The 20,845-nt window shown below is 53.4% G+C and overlaps 1 protein-coding gene across 1 annotated transcript in view; it reads right to left on the reverse strand.

Moving 5' to 3' along the window:
* Positions 1 to 20,845, reverse strand: part of LOC311188289 (class I histocompatibility antigen, Gogo-OKO alpha chain-like) — a gene marked incomplete at both ends in the record, with an annotated part of 346,072 nt that overhangs the window by 55,853 nt on the left and 269,374 nt on the right. The gene's annotated exons all lie outside the window — the stretch shown is intronic.

Raw genomic sequence — 20,845 nt, forward strand, 5'->3', positions numbered from 1 at the left:
GCACGCAACGAATGGCGGGCAAAGCCCTGAGCACCCGCCCAGAACCCTGCTGCTGAGCCCACTAGCGCATGCCTAGTCCCCAAGAAGCTTGGCACCACCAACGTCCAAGGTGAGGAAAGCCCCTAACGGGCGGCTGTTCAGGAAGAGCACACTCCGCCAGGCACACAGCATCCTGTCTCTGTCTCTCTGTAGGGTAAAGAAAATATCAGGCTTTTCTGCCCTTCCGCCATCAGGATAGATGATGGATCCTTGTCCTGAATGCATGCCTGATGGCGGGCACCTGGAGTAGGGTGTGGGCATAGGTAGATGGGATTCAGCTGAGCTAAGACTGTGCTTTTAAGGGCGGCGTCACGGGGACGCCAGCAGCAGCAGTAGAAGCCGAAGCTGAAGCCGGTAGAGAAGCCGAGATCACCAGAGAGCCCAGATAAAGTGAAGATTTGCTGGGGGCCGGAGGCCTGCCAGCCTCCCAACCCCCCAGCCAGCACCCCTGCCTGCCATATGCCTGGTGAACCCCAATAAAAAACCTGCAAAAAACCCACTGAGGACTCTGACTCCTCCTTTACCCGGTCTGCATGGGATCAGAAAACCTGCGCAGTGCCCTGCTCCTGCCCTTACTCTCTCTAAAGAACCAAGTAAGGTGAGCCTTGTCCAGGATGTGCAGCCGACCCAGGGTGAGGCCCAGTTGGACCTGACTCCGCTCGAGAAAGCCTCTGCGCAGCAGGTCGTTCAGCTGCTTCAAGAAATGCAGAACTCCCAGGAAGGCGTCACCATTGGAAACAGCCCATGCCTTCCCTTCTTCTACCAGGCTGACGACAACGAGGTGAAGATAATGGCGGTCTAGGCCACCGGCATGGGGCCGGGGGCTCTGCCTCCACCTGGCCCTCACCAACCCATCCCTGTTCCCCAGGCTTTCCCCCCCATCCTTTGGCTCTCCTTCCCAGTCGTCCTTTCATCCCTCGTCTTAAAAAAGGGGTACAAAAACTCCCATATCTAATAGGGTGAAATAGGTGCAGACCCTAGCCTCTGAGGTTAGGGCTGTGTCTTCATCTAACTCTGGACTAATCATACTTCTAGAGGCAAGGAGCTAGAAATATCCAGCTAGTTATTTAGGGGGCTCCGTTCTACAATATAGGGGCTCCTTGAATGACCAATTGAATCCTTATCAGGCCTTCTTGCAGAGGGCCTAGGTTATATTAGGCAATTTTGGGCCACGTGCCCCCCACCTCACCCCAACCATGTCGAGCGGGGCAGCACTTTGAAAGCCCAGCACGGGGGCTAAGTGCAGACAGAGATACCAGCTGGGGCAGGTGGGCACCAACACCTGTCTAGAGTGTAGCCACAGAGATAGCAGTGGTTTATTTGAGACCACCCAGATCCACAAAGGGGTGGCCTCCGCTGCTCCCTTTTGAAATTTCCACATGGGCCTTTGCACCCAATTTTGTTTTTGTTTTTCTTTGTTTTGTTTTGTTTTTAATTTTTTGTTGGACCCAATAATTGTTTTGATTTTTCTTTATTTTTTTTTATTTTTACTTTTTGTTGCACCCAATTATTCTGGAGGTGATCCCTATCTGCAAAGGGGAGGCCTCTCCTACTACCTAGCAAAAGTCCCCATGGGAATGTGTGCCCGATTATTTTGTGGGAACCCACCTGTTAAGGGGGGGCTCTGCTCACTACACATGTCTTGCAGCTTGAGGTTACCCTGTCCCACTCACAAAAGGCCCGCGGGCATGAGGCCACCCCAATCTGCAAAGGGGTGGCCTCCCCCATCACCCCTCAAGTCCTGCGGGCATGAGGCTACCCCAATCCACAAAGGGGTGGCTTCTGCTGTCCTCACAAAAGTCCCGCGGGCATGAGGCCACCCCAATGTGCAAAGGGGTGGCCTCCTCCTTCCCGCCTCACAAAAGGCCCATGGGCATGAGGCCACCCAATCTGCAGAGGAGTGGCCTCTCCCGTCCCGCCCCTCACAAAAGATCCACAGGCATGAAGCCACCCCAGTGCACAAAGGGGTGGTCTCCCCCTTGCCCCCTCACAAAAGTATGAGGCCACCCCAATCCACAAAGGGGAGAACTCCCCCATCCCACTCCTCACAAAAGTCCTGCAGGCATGAGGCCACCCCAATCCGCAAAGGGGTGGCCTCCCCCGTCGCTCCTCTCGAATGTCCCACAGGTATGAGGCCACCGCAGTCCACAAGGGGGTGGCCTCCACTTGCTGTCTTTGCAAAAGTCCCATGGGCCTCTGTGCCTGATTATCTTGGGGCCACCCCGGATTTGCAGAGAGGTGGCCTTCACTGCTTCTGTTACAGAAAGTCCCCATAGAGGGGATGCATGGCTTACTCAGGCAATTTGGGGGTACACACTCCCCCAACCCTGTGTCAAACTGGGCTTGACCAGAAGCCGGGCCGGGGTGGCTGGTGGAGGCCAGGCAGAAGGCGCGCGGGCGCCCCGCAGTGTACATACTGTGCTGGGACATGTGTATATGGGACTGAGACGGCCCCTGTATCACAGCGGAGGCTGCGGTGGCCCCTGGGAGAGGAGGTTTCTATGAATCAGTTGACATCGAGGAAACTTATTTATAGATCGCCCAGGACAGAGGAAGGAGGCAAGGCCAGGGAGTGGTTCCTGGTGTTTCTCTTTTGTTTCTGAATAAACCAAACTCACCACGTGGTCGGGCCCTGGGATCTGGGCTCAGGCGCTGCGCTGGGTGTGGGTCCTGCCAGCAGAGGGCAGGCTTCGGGGTGCAAGGTGCGCATTGGCGCTGCCTGTCAGGGCATCCAATCCCCCTCAGCTCTCTGACCTGTCAGGCCTGTGGGCTGCGTGCCGCCCCGGGAGGGCCAGAGTACTGGCTTCCAGCCTAGGCATTTCTCCTCTCACCCTGTTCTTCTGGGGCTCCCACCCAGGCCCCATGAGTCCTCCAGGCTGGCACTCTACCCCTGGTGGCCACAGCAGGGTTCAGATGAAGACCAGCTAAGTGCAGGTGCTTTCCCGAGCAGCCTGGGAAAAACTGGGGCCTCCCAGGCACCCCTGCGCCCCCATGCTTAAACCTTCCCTTCCCCCTGAACGCCACAGAACACAGCCAGCACACAACACGTTGCTCCCCATTGTTCAGAAATGGGTTTCACTCTCAGCCAAGAGACAGCAGGACTGGTCGCGGCCAGAAGCACACAGCTGCCGGGACAGCACCCCCATGCTCGGGGAAGGGGCAGGAAGGTGGCTGGGGGGGCTGACTGTGCACAGGCAGGGAATGGCAGGGAGGCTCGTCGGAGGCGGCACGTGTTGGCGGGGGTGGCTGGGGTGACAGCGTTTGCTTGTTGTTGGGCCACAAGACTCAGAAGGACAGCACAGCCGGCGGTTCCCAGCACCAGAGATGCGCGCTTGCACGTGTGTGTGTGCCCGTGTATTTATAGACATGCATAGAGCAGGGCAGGAGCAATACCACCGAGGGGGCACAAGAGTCACCGAGGTCACGCCTGGGGTGTCAGCTCACCACCACAACAGACTAAAGTCACAGATGAAGGGGGAGGCTTGGGGGCTGGGGGCCAAGTCACAGAACAGTCACCCAGGCAGGCCTGGGAAGAGAGGTGTCCCAGGAAGAGGAGGGGTCTGGTTAGAGGCCGAAGGGGGCCCTGGGGCTCTCAGGTTGGATGGACTTGCCTGACCCAATCAGCTGGCAGCTGGAGAGAAGCAGAGAGAAAACAGGGGAGGGCAGAGAAGGGGGAGAGCTGGGAAGACAGGTGCAGCCTGGGCTGCAGCGCTGGGGGGGAGGTGGGGAGGGAAGACGAAGCAGGGGAGGGTGTGGGCAGGGATTCTGGATGAGAGGAGAGGGGGGACAGGGAGGGGGGATGCAGGAGCAGGAGCTGGAGCCTCTCCCTGCTCACTCGCCGGCCTCTCACACACACGAGACAGTGCACCCGTGGGCCAGACATGTGATCGGCCCCCTCCGGCTCCCTCCTCTCTGCTCCCCTGTTTTTCAACCCACCAGCCCAGGGTCACCCTTAGTGTCAGGAGGAGGCGGCCTCAGGCCCCACGTGACTCCACCATTTCTGATGGAGAAAGACAGGGGAATACCACTGTTTGCCCCGGGAGGGCATAGCTGAGAGGATGGCTGGAGGGAGCACCGGGGGCCCCCTGGGGTGGGCAGAAAGCACAGTAGTTCCCCATATGGACCCTGGGGAGGCAGGGAGGGCAGGAGGCCAGATGCTAGTGGCCACAGGCTTATAAGTCTAAGGGGAGCCTCAGCTGGCTGGGGGACCACAGGTCGTGTAGGTGAGGCTGGGCCCTTCCTGGTGTGGAAAAGCAGAAGAGCAAGCATCAGTGTAGGGGTGCGGGGGCAGGCAGGTCTGTGGGGCAAGTTTTACTGACCAGCTTGGGTAGAACTCAGAGAAGCCGACTTGCCCAGGTCAGCCGACACTGAGGTCCCCTGGCTGAAAAAGGAGAGGTTGCCGCGGACCAGCCCAGCAGTGGCGGGAGATTGAGACAATCTCAGGGTTGAATGTGAATGAGCAAAAGGTGATCGAAGGAATTAGGGCGAGGGACAAGAAAGAATGACACACAGACACACTCAAGGGAGAGTGAAAATCTGAGTGCAATTTATTGAAAGCAATCTTCTCTTTTTATACATTTTTACAGTAATTACTTCATTGTGTTTTGCACAGTGTCTGGTTAATCATTTACCAAGGCATAAGTGCATATTGTGTCATATATCATTACATCTTGCTTATTATCTATCAAGAAATCAAGTGCAAATCAAGAACATTTCTTACTCTAATCTCCATACTGGAGGTTCACTCTAGCACATTTGCATTATGATTACATTGTTATTATTATTTTAGTATTATATTTTTCATATACTATTATTTATTCTTATACCTTTGTTTGGCTATATTATTTACTAAGTAATAGAATCAGTTTCCATGGCTGCATTCCTTTACTATGATCCTTGTTACTGGCAATGAGTAACAACATATTTTGGTGGTGCCTTAACAACGCCCAGGCCTAATTGTTCCAGTTATTCGTCATGGCTGAAAAGGTGGGAACCAAATTCCCCTCGGGGACTGCGTCTGTCTTAGGTTGTCAGAATTCACTTCCTGATCTTACCCGTCATTGACTGTCCAGTCCAGCGCACAGGGGCAGGGGGCTTATTATGCCACACTAGCACAGCCACCCAATTAATGCGAGATTGTGGCAATTGTCACATTGCTCTCAGGAGCCGCCACAAGAGGTGACACTATGAACAACAGTCCCAGGTCCACGGGCTGCAGGCGGGCTTCGGTGCTTCACCTGGGGCACAGGGACGGCCGTGGCCCTGTGCTGGCGGGAACAGCAACAGCAGGCACGGAGGGCAAGGCGCTCTGTGGCCTGCCTGGTTGCAAGGTGGCTGCGGGCCGAGGGTGTGGCTTGGACCCTCAGGCTTTCCAAAGCCATCAGACAACCTGAGCCTTCCTGAAGGGACTCAGTTGCCACAATAAGGAGGAGGGGTCAGACCTCCTCTGCCCTGTGGTGGATCCTGTTCCAAAGCTCCCAAGGTGGCTGCCCTGCCCCAGCAGCACACTCACATAGGGGGATGGGGGCTGCACCCCCAGCATGAATTTCGAAGGCTCCCTGACGGCCTGCTCCCTGACAGCGGCACAAGCGGCCTATCAGCTCAACACCCTGCGTGACCATATGCACTGCGGGCCCTCGAGCCTAGAGACTTCCACAGCCAGAGAACATCCACCTAGGTGGAAGGCCCGGGTAAGACAAGTCTCAGTGGCTGTCTTCAGTCGGAGGTACTTTGGGAACCTGGGGTTGGCTTGCCTGCATGAACTTAAGTGTGCGTGTGACCAATATAGGAATCAAATTCTCTCTGAGAGCCAACTTCTGACTGAAGCTTATCTATCACCCTCGCGGCAGATGCCTTCTCTCAAACCTCGGTCCCTTGGAGCTTAGCCCAGATATGTGCCCTAAGCGTCTCATCTTTTACTGCAGCGCTGCGTGGCCTCAATACCAATTGGACAATGGCTCCCACGGGCCGAGCATGGCGCTTGTGACATCTCTATCCTTACAGACCTAAAGAGTTCTGTCACCGCAGTGGAAAATGGTCAGAGATCCCTTAGGGCCAGGCTGGCTTTCTCTTGTGCTCCCGTGCCCCCCTCCAGCCCCTCCCTCCTGAAAACCTGCCACACTCTCCAAGTCTTGAGACTCCTCTCACTCTCCCCTCTCTGGACCCTCTTCAACGTTCTCTGATCCTCTAGATTCTCAGTCTTCACCTCCTCCAGCTCCCCAATCCGGCCTCCCCTCTTTTTTTCACCTCCTAGCCACCACACCCATTCTGGGTGGTCCTCTTCTGGGTCCCCTTAGGGAAGTGGCAGGGACTGAAGGAGGAATTAGGGTCCATGGTCCTTCCTCTCTGTCTGGTCTCTCCCAGACTGAAAAGATTCTTGGCTCTTTCACTAACAATCCCACCACCGACACCAAAGAGTTTCCTTATCTTACCCAAGCCTGTGACCTTACTTGTCATGATTACATGTGATCCTCTTGTTGTAGAGCAACCCCGATACAAAACGGGGTGCCTGACTGTGGGTCCTCACCCGCGCGCTTAAAAGGACTTATCAATGCTCTACTGCAGGCACACGTGAAAGGTTAATAAAAGGTTTATTTACAAGGGAAGGGGAAATGAGGAAATGTACAGCTCTGGGAGAAAAGCGGGAGACAAAGTTTTAAATGCGTCTTACCCGATCCGCTGATCAGGAATCCCAAAATGGCGCTCTGAGAGCTGGCCGCCAGCCAGGAGCGGTGAAGCCGGGAGGCGAGGGATCGCGAGCCAGAGCGAGCCCAAGGCCCACGTGTTTGGTTTTTTATATCCAACCTGGCTGCCCAACTCCACCCTCAGGTCCCAGCCACCCTCCCTTGGTGGTGATGGGATTTGTCTTTCCCAGAGTCTTGATGGCTTTAGTCTGGAGTGGGGGTGGAGTCCACAAAGCCTGTATGGGATTAACTCAGGACATCACTTCCCCCTAATACTCTCTTCCACCCTGACCTCTGACAAAAGGGAGCAGGTTTTTAGGTCTGCCCAAGACCAAGCCGATCAGGTCCCTGTGACTGACACAACCATGGCCCCAGGCTCTGCAGCAGTTCCCAGCCCAGAGCTGGGGTGGGGCTACCAGACTGACACAGGCAGGGCCCCCGAGACAGGGTTCACCAAGACCATTTTATTACCTGTCTCCTAGCTGGTCTCCAAGCGGCTGTGCACAAAAGTGTAAATTTTGCTAAGCTCAGGGAGATCACCCAGTCTGCCTCAGAAAACCCTGCTGCCTTCCTTAGTCGCCTGACAGAGGCGTTCCAGCGCCATACCAGGCTTGACCCTGACTCAAATGGAGGCTCAACAGTTCTGGCTACCCATTTTATATCTCAGTCAGCTCCTGACATTAATAGAAGCTTAAGAAGTTTGAGAGGACTCCCCTGATGGCGCAGATGGCAAAGCGCCGCGCTGTGAGTCTCTCCGAGGCCTCTGCAGTGCCGGTTCCATGCCGGCCGGCCAGCGAGGGTCCCACATGGCACAGCAGACCTCTCCTGCCTCGCCCGCTACTCCCTTCAGCAGTGTATTTCGTCAGTCTGCCTGATCTGTTCCCCACTCTGTCTCTGGTGAATCCTCTCACCCTCCCACGTATCTGGCCTGGACCCCTGTTCTAGTGTAAATGAATAAATAAACCTTTTTTTTTTTTTTTAAAGAAGGCTGAGGACTATCCTCAAACCCCTATCCAGGATCTGCTGAATATGGCCTTGACAGTTTTTAAAAACCGGAAGGAACAGGACAGGGAAGAGAGGGAACCCCATAGTCTCCAGAAGGCTGGGCTTCAAGCTCAGGCCCTGGTAGGGCCTTGAGACCGCCAGGCCATGTTCCTTCAACCACCGCAGTGCCTGCCGCCCGACAGAGGACGACAACAGGCCCCATGGCCCCCAACCGACCACCGCTGGGAGCCTGCTTCAAATGTGGTCGAGAAGGCCACTGGACCAGACAATGCCCCAACACCTGCCAGGACCATGCCCCATCTGCAACGTCCAGGGTCACTGGAAAAGTGACTGTCCCTCCATGCCTGGCTACGGTGGACCAGTCCTTCCAGCCCCTGCAACTCTTGCCACCGGCGGTCTTCGGTTTGGCAGCTGAGGACTGAAGAGGACCGGACTCATCGACCCCGATAAACTTCAAGGAGCCCAGGGTAACAGTCAAGGTAGCAGGTAAGTCCAACTCCTTTCTGGGCTCTCCTTTAATATGTTGCTGGCCTCCTTCTCTGCAGACCTTCTCTGCCACAATCTCAGCAACTCACTGCACAACTCCTCACCTTCCTGGGCTCAAAAGGATACCGTGTCTCCCCGTCCAAAGCCCAACTTTCAGTTCCCACAGCCGTCTATCTGGGTCTTCCACTAACTCCTTCCTCCAAACAGCTGACGGTGGACCACAGCCAGGCCATCCGGGACCTTCCCTCCCCTGAATCGGCAGAACAAATCCTTTCCTTCCTAGGTTTGGTCGGATTCTTCCGTCACTGGATCCCTAATTTTGCTTTCCTAGCCAAGCCACTGTACAAGGCAGCAAAAGCCTCCCTCGAAGGACGTCTCTAATCTCCCGGGGAGGTCTGCAGGGCCTTCCTTTTACTCACACATATCCTCCTTAGGGCACCTGCCCTTGGCCTTCCTGACCCAGAAAAGCCTTTCCTCCTGTGCACAGACGCACATAGGGGTATGGCGGCAGGTGGCCTTTCCCAGCCTCTGGGCCCAGCCCTGTGTCCTGTCGACATCTCTCCAAGCAGACGGATCCCACCGTCAGGGGCTGGCAACCTTGCCTTAGAGCCCTGGTGGCGGCAGCTCTACTCACCCGGGAACCCCTCAAACTTACTCTGGGAGGACCTGTCCAAGCACATTCCTCGCACTGCCTTCAGGCCCTCCTGTCTCCCTGCCCGCTCTCCACTCTCACTCCTGCCGGCTCACAGGACTTCCACGTGCTCTTTATCGCAAACCCTCTGGCGAGTCTCACTCAGTGAACTTCTCTCAACCCAGCCCCTCTTCTGTCTCTGGCCCCCCTTCTGCCGCTCATTCATGCCCTGAAATCCTGGGCGAAATGCAAAACTCCAGACTGGGTTTGGCCGACTCCCCTTTGTCAGATGCCTACTGGGCTCTGTCTGTAGACGGCAGCTCTTGCGAAGGTGCGCGAGGTCAGCGGAGGGCTGCCTAGGCCATGGTTACCCTCGATCAGGTCATCGAGGCAGGAAAGCTGCCCGGGGGAACCACCTCCCGAAAGGCAGAACTCAGAGCACTTACCGGGGCCCTGACCCTCAGCAACCATAAGAAAGTCACCATCTATGCGGATTCAACATATGCCTTCCTTATGGCTCACAGTCCTGCTGTGATTTGGCAGGAGAGGGGGTTCCTCTCCACCCAGGGGTCCCCCATCATGAACGTTAAACTTGCCCTTAAGCTTCTAGCGGCCTTGCAGCTTCCAACTGAAGTCGCCATTATCCACTGTGAAGGACACCACACGGACAATTCTTATGTGACCACAGGGAATAACAAGGCTGATGCAGCAACAAGGGCTCCCACCACTCACTCTGCTGCAGATCCTGGTCCTATTCTCTCTCTATCTGTCCCCTCCATCACTCCGACTTAGAACCTAATGAACGCCAAATCCTGAGTCTGCTCTTCCACCCCTCCTTGAATGCAAAAGTCTGGCAGCTGTGTTCCCATCGTCAAACCGGTGCTCCTGGATCACCTCAAGGGGGAATTCACCAACCTCCTTCTTCTGCAGCTCACAGCTGCGTGGACACTTACCCAGACAGGATAGGCAGGTTGATTTTACTCACCTCCCTACTCACAAAAAAGTTAAATATCTGCTCACAACGGTTGATACAATAACAGGTTGGGTCAAGCCCTTCCCCGCAGCTAGAGAAACGGCTCAGGGGGTAACCGAGGCCCTTCTTAACCACATTATCCCATGCGTTGGCCTCCCCACATCTGTCCTATCTGAAAATGGTCCAGCTTTTATCTCAAAGATTACTCAGCAGGTCTCCGCAGCTCTGGGTATCACCTGGAAGCTTCACATTCCCCACCACCCGCAATCCTCAGGGGAGGTGGAGCGTGCCAAGGGTCACCTGAGTAAACTCTCCTGAGAGCTCTGCAACTGCTCCAGGAACATGCAGACCGGTACTTACCCAGTCCTGCCCGAATCTCGACCTCCTCAACTGACCTTCCCCACCACTGCATCCAGGAGACAAAGTTCTGCTCAAACCGCTTCAGCCAAAGCCACTGCAGCCTCCATGGACTGGTCCGCACACAGTCATTCTCATCACGCCTATAGCGGTAACACCTCTGGGAGACCCCTCCTGGTACCATCTCTCTCGGGTCAAACGTGCGCCCGAAGACAAACAGTATGTATGTTGTAACCTGGGTCCTACTAGGATGCGCATTTCTTGTCAAAATCTCCCCTAGCTCAGTGTCCTATGTGTAGAAATTCAAAGTTAGGGAGACCTTTGTCTCAGGATCCACGGAGACTACCCACTTGGTGGGTACTGCAGAGTGCCCACAGGCCGGATGCACAGCACCCATCACTCTCACCCTAACTCTTTCATCAATGAACAACACTATGAACACCATGTTTTCTTTCTTTTACCATCAAACCTTAGATCATTGCAAGAATACCTACAAAGAATATGGGGGGTGCCCTTGCCCGTCATGTGCAGTGCACCTTCCAGACAAAGGCCGAATGTTCTCTCCATCTGTCATAATACGGGTTTCAATACGAATCAAGTTAACTATACTATTTCAGGTCCTTGGGACCTACGCTGGGTACAGGGAGTCCAAGCCACCGGGTACACAGGCTGGCATTCCTACACAGTGGCAACATTTTCCCATCTCAAGGGACTATGTCCCGACACAAAATGCCACAGTCCAAGTCTCCCAGGACATCCTCCATTCAGAGCAAGTCCTACAAAATCAGCTAACATCATCAGAAAAGACTGAGACGCCCTCAACCTGGATTCGTAAAATACAAAACGCTATACTATTCCTACATAACTCTTTTGGATCTAATACCTTTCTTGTTTCCTCTGTGCTTCCCTTCAGAGGCCTCTACTGGCGGCAGCTCCAATTCATCTCAATACCACTATGATCAAGATTACAGACGCTGCTTGCCAGACTCTCCAACTCTCAGTCGCCCTATGGGACTCCAATCACAGCTACCCCTGCTATCCATCTGATGCCCTTGTCGGCTTTCATTCCTGCACTTCTAACATTTCGGTTAAAGGTATCTACCCCTCCTTAGAAAAAACCTCTGTGTCTTTAGCATCATCACAAAGACAGCTCCCCTCCCTGGCATAGGCCATGCTCCAAAACCGGCGGGCTCTGGACCTGTAAATGGCTAACAAGGGGGGCACCTGCCTGTTCCTCAGGGAAGAATGTTGTTATTGTATCAATGAATCAGAGATTGTAGAACAAAATGTGGAAGCCTTCATGAAACTACGCAAAGACATGGAAAGGGAAATTGGGGGCTCCAATTCCCCGCTGACATGGTTTCAAAATCCTATAGTGTCATGGCTCCTCCCACTCTTGGGGCCAATACTAATGATGACTTTACTTTTTTTTTTCTTTTTGCTCCTTGCCTCCTGAAATTCACACAGGCTCACATTCAGGAAATGTCTCCTACCACCTTTGACCAACTCCTTCTCCACCCACGTTATCGCATCCCTGCAGAAGACCCTCATAACCAGGCCTGAGCCACCCCCTTGGCTCTCTGCCAGACCAGAGAGCAGTGATGAGGGAGCAGCACCTAGAGAAGGGGTTCTCATAAACGGGCTGGCCCAGGACAAAGAGGAGCGGCGAATGTGCGTGGCGGGGCAAGGGTTGGAAGGTAGTTCCCTCACAATCCCTGGGAACCATCCTTATGTCACATCAAGAGCTGGGTGCTTGATTTGTTGCCCCAGCCCCCCAGGACTAACCCCCTTTCAGGTTTCTCTTGTGGCTGCAGATTACCAACTTGAAGGGGACCCAAGACCATGGGACCCGACCCTGGGAGAGGGTTCAGGCTCGCTTGCTCTGTACTGTACCCCACCTTTAAACACTGAGCGCCTACAAAGCCTACGCTTCCCTAGTAAACTTGAAACGTTGGCAACTGCTCTGGGAGACACTGGGAAGAATTGTTTAGTTTGGTTTTCTGCGGGTTTCTACTCCACGGAGACTTTCCAATTTTTGTCTGACTCCTCCATCTCACATTCTAATTCCTTATGACCCTGGGGCCAGAGTGCCCCCCAATCAGTGCTCTTTGGAGTGATCTGTTTACCCTCTGTGGATCAGATCCCAGCAAACTGACCTTCCCAGTTGGGAATCTTCCCCCAGTCGTCTCAACATGGGTTGCTCAGCTCACCACAGGATAAACAGGCGACTGAAGCATCAATTCTGCTTGAGTCTCCTGAGAAAAAAAAAGCCTTCTGTGTTAACGCACGTATGCAGACATATGTGAGATTGTAACAGATTGCTCTGAAATGGGCCTGGCTGTGCCCCTGGCTGTCCCCTCACTGCCTCCTGCCATGAGCATCCACTGGTGCAGGAGCTTGAGCAGCGCTGCCTGCTGGCAGCTACTGAGTCATGGCATCCCAGAAGTTCGAGTCTGAAGACTGAGTGAAAATTCCTAAACATTTTTTCTTTAAACCAAGTTATCAGTCCATTTCTTCTGTCATTGGGAGGATGGGACGGGGGGACTACTCACAGCACCTGGTGGAGATGTTGGTGGCATGACGTCAGATGGCAAATCTAACTTGTAAAGTGGGGTGTGAGTACAGGGGCTTGCCGTTCTCGTGAGCCTCAACTCTCTTTTTCCTCTCCGCAGTTGACAGACTACCAAAGGAAAAACACCTTGGGGTCTCCTGCAGGAGTTAAGGAAAAAAAGAAGAAACATGGCAGTAGGCCAGAGACAACCACTTCCAGTGGTTGTAAGTCATCTGAAGATGTAAGTCTTGCTCAGCCAGGCTGGGAGAGGGGTGCTCCAGGGGCAGCTGAGTGAGAGGTGAAGAGCATGAAAGAAGTGGGTAAGAACCCTGGGTCTGAGTGCGGCCTCTCCGTAGCTCTGCTGGGGATCTGATTTGGGGCAACACTGTTTAAGCTCTTTGTCCACCTGTGAGTCAGGGTGCTACAGCTCTACTTAAATCTAGGCAGCATCCGTGAGAGGATTGTGCATTCATCCCTTCATGCGGGGCCTGGTGCGCAGTGAGCCTTCAGTACAGGGCGTCGCTATGGACTTCTTGCTCTGGCAATTTCCCTCATCCCCAGCCTCAAGGGGAAGCCAGTCAGTGAGGACACCCTCTCCCTTTAGGGTGGCACAGATGAACCCTGGGTGCTCGGGATTAGGTGACCTCTGAGGTGGGAGTCCGTCTTTGCCCCCTGCTTGCTGGGTGATCCCAGGGAAAGTCACGTCCCTCCCGGGCCTCAGTTTCCTCACCTGGAAGATGAAGTTGTTGGGCCAGATCAGTGTCCACCAGACTGATTTGGTAGCTTTGATCATCTCTTGGTTCATGTTGCTTTCTGCCTCAGGTGAGGTGGTGAGTGGCCATTTAGAAAGATGGCGCAGGCCGTGGTATGATCTGTCACCCTTGTCTCTAGCATCCATCGTCCAGAGCTGCTCTCTCTTTAATTTAGTATCAAAGTGAAAACACTACTTCAACATATTTGTGTGAGGCTGTAGACATTTTTTCATAGACTTCAAGCAGAACCACAGCTAAATGCAGAAGGAAACATGAAAATCCTACTGTCTTCTAATGAGACAGACAAGAAAAAACAATGAGACAGACAAGAAAGACAACTGCAAACATAAACCACGTGAAAGATCCACTCTTCCCATTGCCCTGATTAAAAGAAGTTATTTAACAGGCATTGGTTATTGATTATCTATTAAGACATTGGATTATTACTATAATTCTAAATGAAACAACTACATGATCAAACTCGCTTTATTCCCAGTGTGGTAAGTATGGGGAGCGATACCTCCTAAACAAGATTATGCTTGGCGTCCTCCCTAATTTGTCAGACTGGACACGGATCCGGAAGGAAAATACTGAGAATCACAGACCCAGTGCTTGGGTCACGGAGACAGGGTGGGGAAGCTTTGGGTGAGGAGAGGAGGGGCCAGAGCAAAGCCCCAGGGCCCCAGTCTGGTTCTCATAATTCCAGGCCCCAGGGCTGTGTCTAGGGCAGGAAGGTTACTGTTGGGGATACCCCACTGCCCCCTTAGCCTCCCTTCTGTCTCCACCACCTGTGCTGGGCCCTGGACACTTGTGACTCCTCCCCAGTTCTCAGTCCCCAGTGCCTGGAGGTTCCCAGAGAACCAGTCAGCATCACTGCCTGCCCAGTTAAGTCTCCACCCACCAGCCTAGGGTCAGAAGCTCCCCAGACCCCAGCAGTGCTGGTCTTGGGGCCCCCAACCCTCCTCCTGCTGCTTCTCTCCAGGGCTCTGGCCCAGACAGACACCTGGGCTGGTGAGTGCAGGGTGGAGGGAAAAGGCTTCTGCAGAGGAAGCTGCTGCCTTAGGGCCCTCTGTCACCCCCGTGGCCCCCTCAGTCCTGGTCCCTTTCTGTCCCCCCACCCTGCCTCCTCCTTTTGTCCCCTGAGTCTTGCCCCCTCTGGACCCGCTGCCCATGTTCAGTCTCTGGAGCTCCCTCCCTCCTGGACACTTTCTCCCCTGCCCCATCTCCCCAGGACTCAGGACCTGCCCTGGGAGGAGGGTCTGCCCGGCTTTCACCCCTCCCCGCTCCCAGGCTCCCCCTCTCTGAGGGTGTTAGAAATGGTGATGTCCCGCCCGGCCTCGGGGAGCCCCGGTGCATCGCGGGGGCTACGTGGACAACACGCAGTTCGGGGTTCGACAGCGACTCCCCGGGCCAGAGCGCGGAGCCGCGGCCCCTGGGCGGGCGGGCGGGCGGGCGGGGCGGGAGGGTCGGGCGAGGAGACGCGGCTCCGCAGACACTTGGCGCGGAGGCTCCAAGAGCTCCTGGAGGCCCCGCGCGGCCGCCGCAGCCAGAGCCGGGCCAGGGAGCAGCGCGGGCCGGGGCGGGTCACCGCCCCGAGTCTCGGGGCCCCGTGACCCCCGAGGCCGTGTCCCCTGCCAGGCCCCTTGACCAGGGAAGAGTCCGCGGGACTTTCCCCCTTTAGGTTTTATTTAAGTTTGGGATTATTCAGGGCGGGAGATCGGGTGCGGGCGGAGACCACGGGGTGACTGCAGGGCGGGCTCAGGGTCTCCCACGGTCCAGAGGACTCTGGGCTGCGCCGCGGGGCCCGACGGCGCCTCCCCCGCGGGCACGACCAGCTCCTCACGACGGCGCCGGGGACGCGCCCTGGGCGGGGACCTGCGCGCCTGGACCCGGCGGGCCCGCGGCTCAGCTCCCCGGCGCGAGGGGGAGGGGAAGGTCGGGCAGAGCAGGACGGGAGCAGCCTGGGGGGCGGGTGCGGGGAGGGACCCCCAGACTCCTGGGGATGTGGAAGGAGGCGCCGCAGCTCAGAGGTGAGAGGGCTGCGGGGCCTTGGATCTCCCTGAGGCGCGCACCCCGCAGGGCAATGGAATCATGGAGAGAAAGCGCCCCCTCCTGGCCAGAGAGGGAGCTGTCGGCCACGTTTTCCAGCTCTGGGATGGAGACTGGCCTGGAGGCTCCTGCTTTTTCTGAAGGACAGTTAAGGAATCCAGTTTCTCCTGAGAAAGAGGGGAGACCACCCCTGAAATCACCCTTCACTGGATCCTTCTGACCAGCAGCCATCGTAGGAGCAATGAGTTTCTCTCTCGAGATCTTGTTTTTGGTCAGAGAGCATTTTTGGAGATCTTACTCCTGCCTGTCTGTGTCATCACCCTCCACCCAGGTCAGCAACAAAATGCTCAGAGACCTGCATCCCTCCCTGGGCTCTCACCTACTACCCCAGACTCCCAGACCAGGCTGGTTTCTGGGGTTTGTGCCCCTCCCTCCATCTACACTGTTCTCTCCACTGGAGGATGGTCACATGAGGCTGCTTCAGTGTCCATGGAGGAAACAAAAAGCATTAAAATTCCATTTCTTCCTACTCAGGCCCCCCAATCGCCATATGTGACCCATCACCCCATCTCTGAGCATGAGGTCACCCTGAGGTGCTGGGCCTTGGGCTTCTACCCTGATGACATCACCCTGACCTGGCAGTGAGTTGGGGAGGACCTGACCCAGGACACAGAGCTGGTGAACACCAGGCGGGGGGCAGTGGGGACTGGAAACTTCCAGAAGTGGGCAGCTGTGGAGGTGCCTTCTGGAGAGGAGCAGAGATACACATGCCATGTGCAGCATGAGGGGTTGATAGCACCCCTAGTCCTGAGATGGGATAAGGAGGGAAATGTGGGCACAGAGGCTGACTCGGGGCCATCAGAAGCCCTTCTGGAGACCTTCAGAGAGTCAGACCAAGGCCTCAGGTTCAGGGTCTGACCTTCCCTTCCCTTCCAGTGCCACCTCCTCAGTTCTCCATCCTTGCCGTGGTCCTCATTTCCAGCTCGGTTTTCTTTAGAGGTGCTCATTGGACACAAGGTGGCTTCATGTGTGAGGGGGTAGAAGAAGTGCTCAGGTAGGGAAGGGAGTGGGGGATCTTGTCCACTGGGGGCTTTCATGTCCCAGGGAGAACTTGCCCTGCCTGGTTAATGGGAAGTACCATCCACACACACGGGTGTTGCCCAGAGGGCATTTGGTCCAGTCCCCCTTCATCTCCTTTCCTCATTTTTCCCAGTCCTGACCTGGGTCTTTAGTCCCAGTTCTGGAAACTTCCCTGTTCTGCAGGATTAGAAGATTCCTTTAGGACTTCTGACCTGACTACTCCCTGGTCTCACCTGATGCTTCTTCCCACAGGAGGACAAGGAGGAAGCTACACTCAGGCTGCAAGTAAGTGTGGTCAAGGCTTGGATCCCTGAGCCCTGGGAATGGTGTAGATGGAGCCCATGGGGGAGTCACTCTCATCAGTTTCTCCTGTGGTCTCATCTCTCACCAAGTTTTGTTGTGTTCTCCCCTGGGCAGCCACAGTCCCTGTGCTCTGAAGTGTATCTCCGCCCCTATAGGTGAGACCCTGGAGAATTGCAGTGGGGGTGGGGATTGAGGCAGAGAGGCTGGGACTATGCAATGGGGATGCTTTCAGGAGGACATCTTGGGAATGCAGTGGACCATTGATAATGTTAACACTCGGGTAATGAGTGAGCTGTCAGGGGTGAAGATGCCACCACATCCTAGCAGGGGCCAGGACAGGCGGAGGGGTCCTGCCCAGCTCCTTACACCTCAAGCCAACCATAAACCTCCTTCTCTTCTGCAGGTCCAATGCTTTTTCAGTCCCACTCAGAAGCTCCTTCTCCATGGAACTGTATTTATTGGGGTGTTGTTCTGACACTCTTTACACTGTGTGAAATTTGAATTACTTTATTCTGGGGCTTGATGTTAATTGACTTCCCATCATTTTATATTGTGTACCCTGTCATTCTTGTTACACACACACACACACGCACACACACACACACACACACACGCGCACATTCCCCTCTCCTTGGGAACCAGCCCCTCACTCAGCACTGGGGTACTCTGACCCTCTGTCTCTGGTCCCCTCAGAGCCTCCCTCTCTGCAGTGTCTCTACTCAGCAGTGCCTGGGCAGCCCCAGGAGTCCCTGCACCTCCTGCCTCTGCCCTTGTGGGCAACCAGCCCCTCACCCTGCATGGCAGTGAGGAGGCGAAGGCCAAGTCCTGAGGTCAGTGACCAATAGAGGAGACAATTTACCTTTTTCTTTTCTTTTCCCCCTCATTGTATTATTCAGTTGAGGTTAGCATTGGTTTACACACTGTATGTGTTCAGAGGCAAGGGTCACATCTCTTCAGATGTTTGTTACCACATCACACCCACCCTAAGGGCACCCATAGTCTTCACTACAGTCCATCGGGCCCTCTTCCTACTTTGTTTCCTACTCTTACCTCCAGCCATAGCTTCAATTCTACAGTCATATATATAGAATATGTTTTGGTTTAGTTTCATCTGTCCCAACTTTGTTTCTTTATATTCCAAATATGAATGAAATCATCTGTATATAACTTTTTCCTTCAAATTTATTTCACTTAGCATAATCCCATCTATATCTATCATGTTGATGCAAATTCAATATTTCATCTTTTTCACAGCTGAGTAGTATTCCATAGTGTGTATAGCTTGTGTTCTTTATCCCCTCATCTGCCGTTGGGCACTTAGATTGTCTCCATAGCTTGGTTATAGTAGACAGTGCCGCAGTGACTGTAGGAGGTGCATATTCCTTGGAATTAGTGTTTTAATTTCTTTGGATAAATACCATGGAATGGGATCCTTGACCATATGACAGGTCTATTTTGAGGAACCTTCATTTTTTTTTTCCCCATAGGGGCAGGACCAATGTGCTATCCATAGAAAACAGAGGTACCAAGTTACCGCCCCGCCTAAGGAAAGGTGGGGCTGAGCAGGGATGAGAAGCTAAGGAAGAGGAGGAAGACATGGAGCAAGATGGGGAAAGGAGACTGAGGAGGTGCATGGAGCAGAGAGACATGTGAAGAAGAAACCACGCCTTGCTTCTCACTTGGACTTGTGCCATGGAGTTGGGGACATGGAAAGAGACATGTGAAAGGGATTAAAAACATGGGTGAGAGACTCATGGGGAGGCTGACAATGACCGCTGTTATCTTGTCATGGATTTAGATTTTGTTCTTTTCCTTCCAGACTTGCCTGGCCCCTCCTGACCCTTTCCCATGGGTCTCTACCAGTAGGTGCCTTAGCCTTGTGGCAGGCGTTCGGGCCCCAGTGGGCCTGCTTTGGGCCCAGCCTGTTTGGCTGGGCATTGACCCATGAGGGGACGGGTAACTTTGGGTGCTTCACTTGGGAACTATACTAACTATATTCTTTCTCTTCTTCTCTCTCTATTGCACACTGATTCTCTATTTTATAGTAATTGTATTAAAGTTCTTTTCTATTGAAGGTCTTACACTTTAGTGTATGTTTTGTCTTTATGCAGCTGATGGCAGATCCCATGTAGAGTGTGAAGTTTTGAAGGTCCAGGGAACCCCTCATTCTGCCCACTGACAGGACAAGACATCATTCCCACCCACCATGTGCCAGAGTTCCTTTTTCTCCACACCTTTCAATGGGTCATTCTCACAGATGTGAGGTGGGAACTCACTGTGGTTTTATTTATTTTTTAAAGATTTATTTATTTATTTATACAAGCACTGGGTACAGTAAGAAGCGCAGGAGGGTGAGAGAATTCACCAAAGCCAGAGCAGGGAACAGAATAGGCAGGCTGACGAAGAAATACACTGCTGAGGGGAGCAGCAGGAGGGGCAGGTGAGGTCTGTTGCACCATGTGGGACCCTCGCCTGCGGCCGGGGATCAAACTGGCTTGCAGAGGCTGCTGGCAGCTTCGCAGCCCAGTGCTCAACCGCTGCGCCACCAGGGGAGACCTTCATTGTGGTTTGAATTGGCATTTTTCTGACAGCACATGATGATAAACTTGTATCCATATATCTAATGGCCACATGTGTATCTTTTTTAGAAAAGTACCTATTTAGCTCCTCTCCTCTGTTTTGAGGTATTTTCTTGTTTTGGAGTTCTTTGTAGATCTTGGATATTAAATCCTTATTGGATTGATGATGTACAAATAGTTTCTCTAATTTGATATTGTCTTTTCATTTTAATGATAGTTTCCTTCACTATGTAGCTTTTTAGTCTGATGTGATTCCACTGGTTCCTTTTTGCTTTTGAATCCTTGGAGCACAGAAGACACTATGGGCAGTGAAAATCCTCTGTATGATATTCTCATGATGGACACAGGTCATTACACGTGTCCAACACCCCAAGAATGGACAATACCAGAGTAAACCCAAAGGGAAACCATGACTTTGCAACTATGACGAGCAGGTCCATTACTTGTAACCCACATTTCAGTCTGGTCTTAACACATGATTTGGTCATGATGTGTGAAGAGTTTTATAAGTTGAGGAATGAAGTGTAATTTACTTTAGAAAACATATTTCATGCTCATACAAGGACATTTAAATAACACTCAAGGATACGCATAAGTCATTCCCCTCCACCCCCAACACCCCAATCAGCCAGTATCTGCTCAAAACCTAGCAATTTATCTTTTCTCTTCCAAATATATGTATCTCCATGCTCCTGTCTGGGCAACAGTGTTCGTTTTCCCATCAGTAAAGGAGTTCAGGTCACAGAGTTGGGGGGAAACATTTACAAATCACGAATCTGACAAAGGACTGTATCTACAAATAATGCCGAAAACTCAATGATCAGAAAGAAATAACCCAATTTTAATAAGGACAAAAATAGTGTAATAAATGAATGGCACCTCATCTGTAAAAATGTACAAAACTTCTATACAAACGGCAACTGTATGCATAGAAAAGTGAAAATATGAACAAATGCTCACTATCACAGTTAAGAACAGTGACACCATCACACCTAGGAGAGACTGAAAATGCAAACTCTGCACAATACCAGGTGCTGTCCAGGGTGTGAACAACAGAAGCCTCATTACATTCATTTTTTAAAATTTTTTTATTTATATAAGAGCTGGGGTACAGGCCCAAGTCGCGGGAGAGTGAAAGGGTTCACCAGAGACCTGATTCACCAGATCTGATGAATCAGGATTCACCAGAGTGGGGAGCAGAACAGACAGACGAACTGAAAGCACTGCTGAGGGAAGCAGCGGACGAGAGAGGAGATGTCTGCCCTGCCAAGTGGGAGTCTTCCTGGCTGGCCAGGAATCGAACCTGCACTGTGAGGCTGCGGACAGCTTCACAGCACTACGTTCAACCCACTGTGCC

The sequence above is a fragment of the Talpa europaea genome, assembly GCF_964194135.1.
Source record: "Talpa europaea genome assembly, chromosome: 2".
Lineage (NCBI taxonomy): Eukaryota > Metazoa > Chordata > Mammalia > Eulipotyphla > Talpidae > Talpa > Talpa europaea.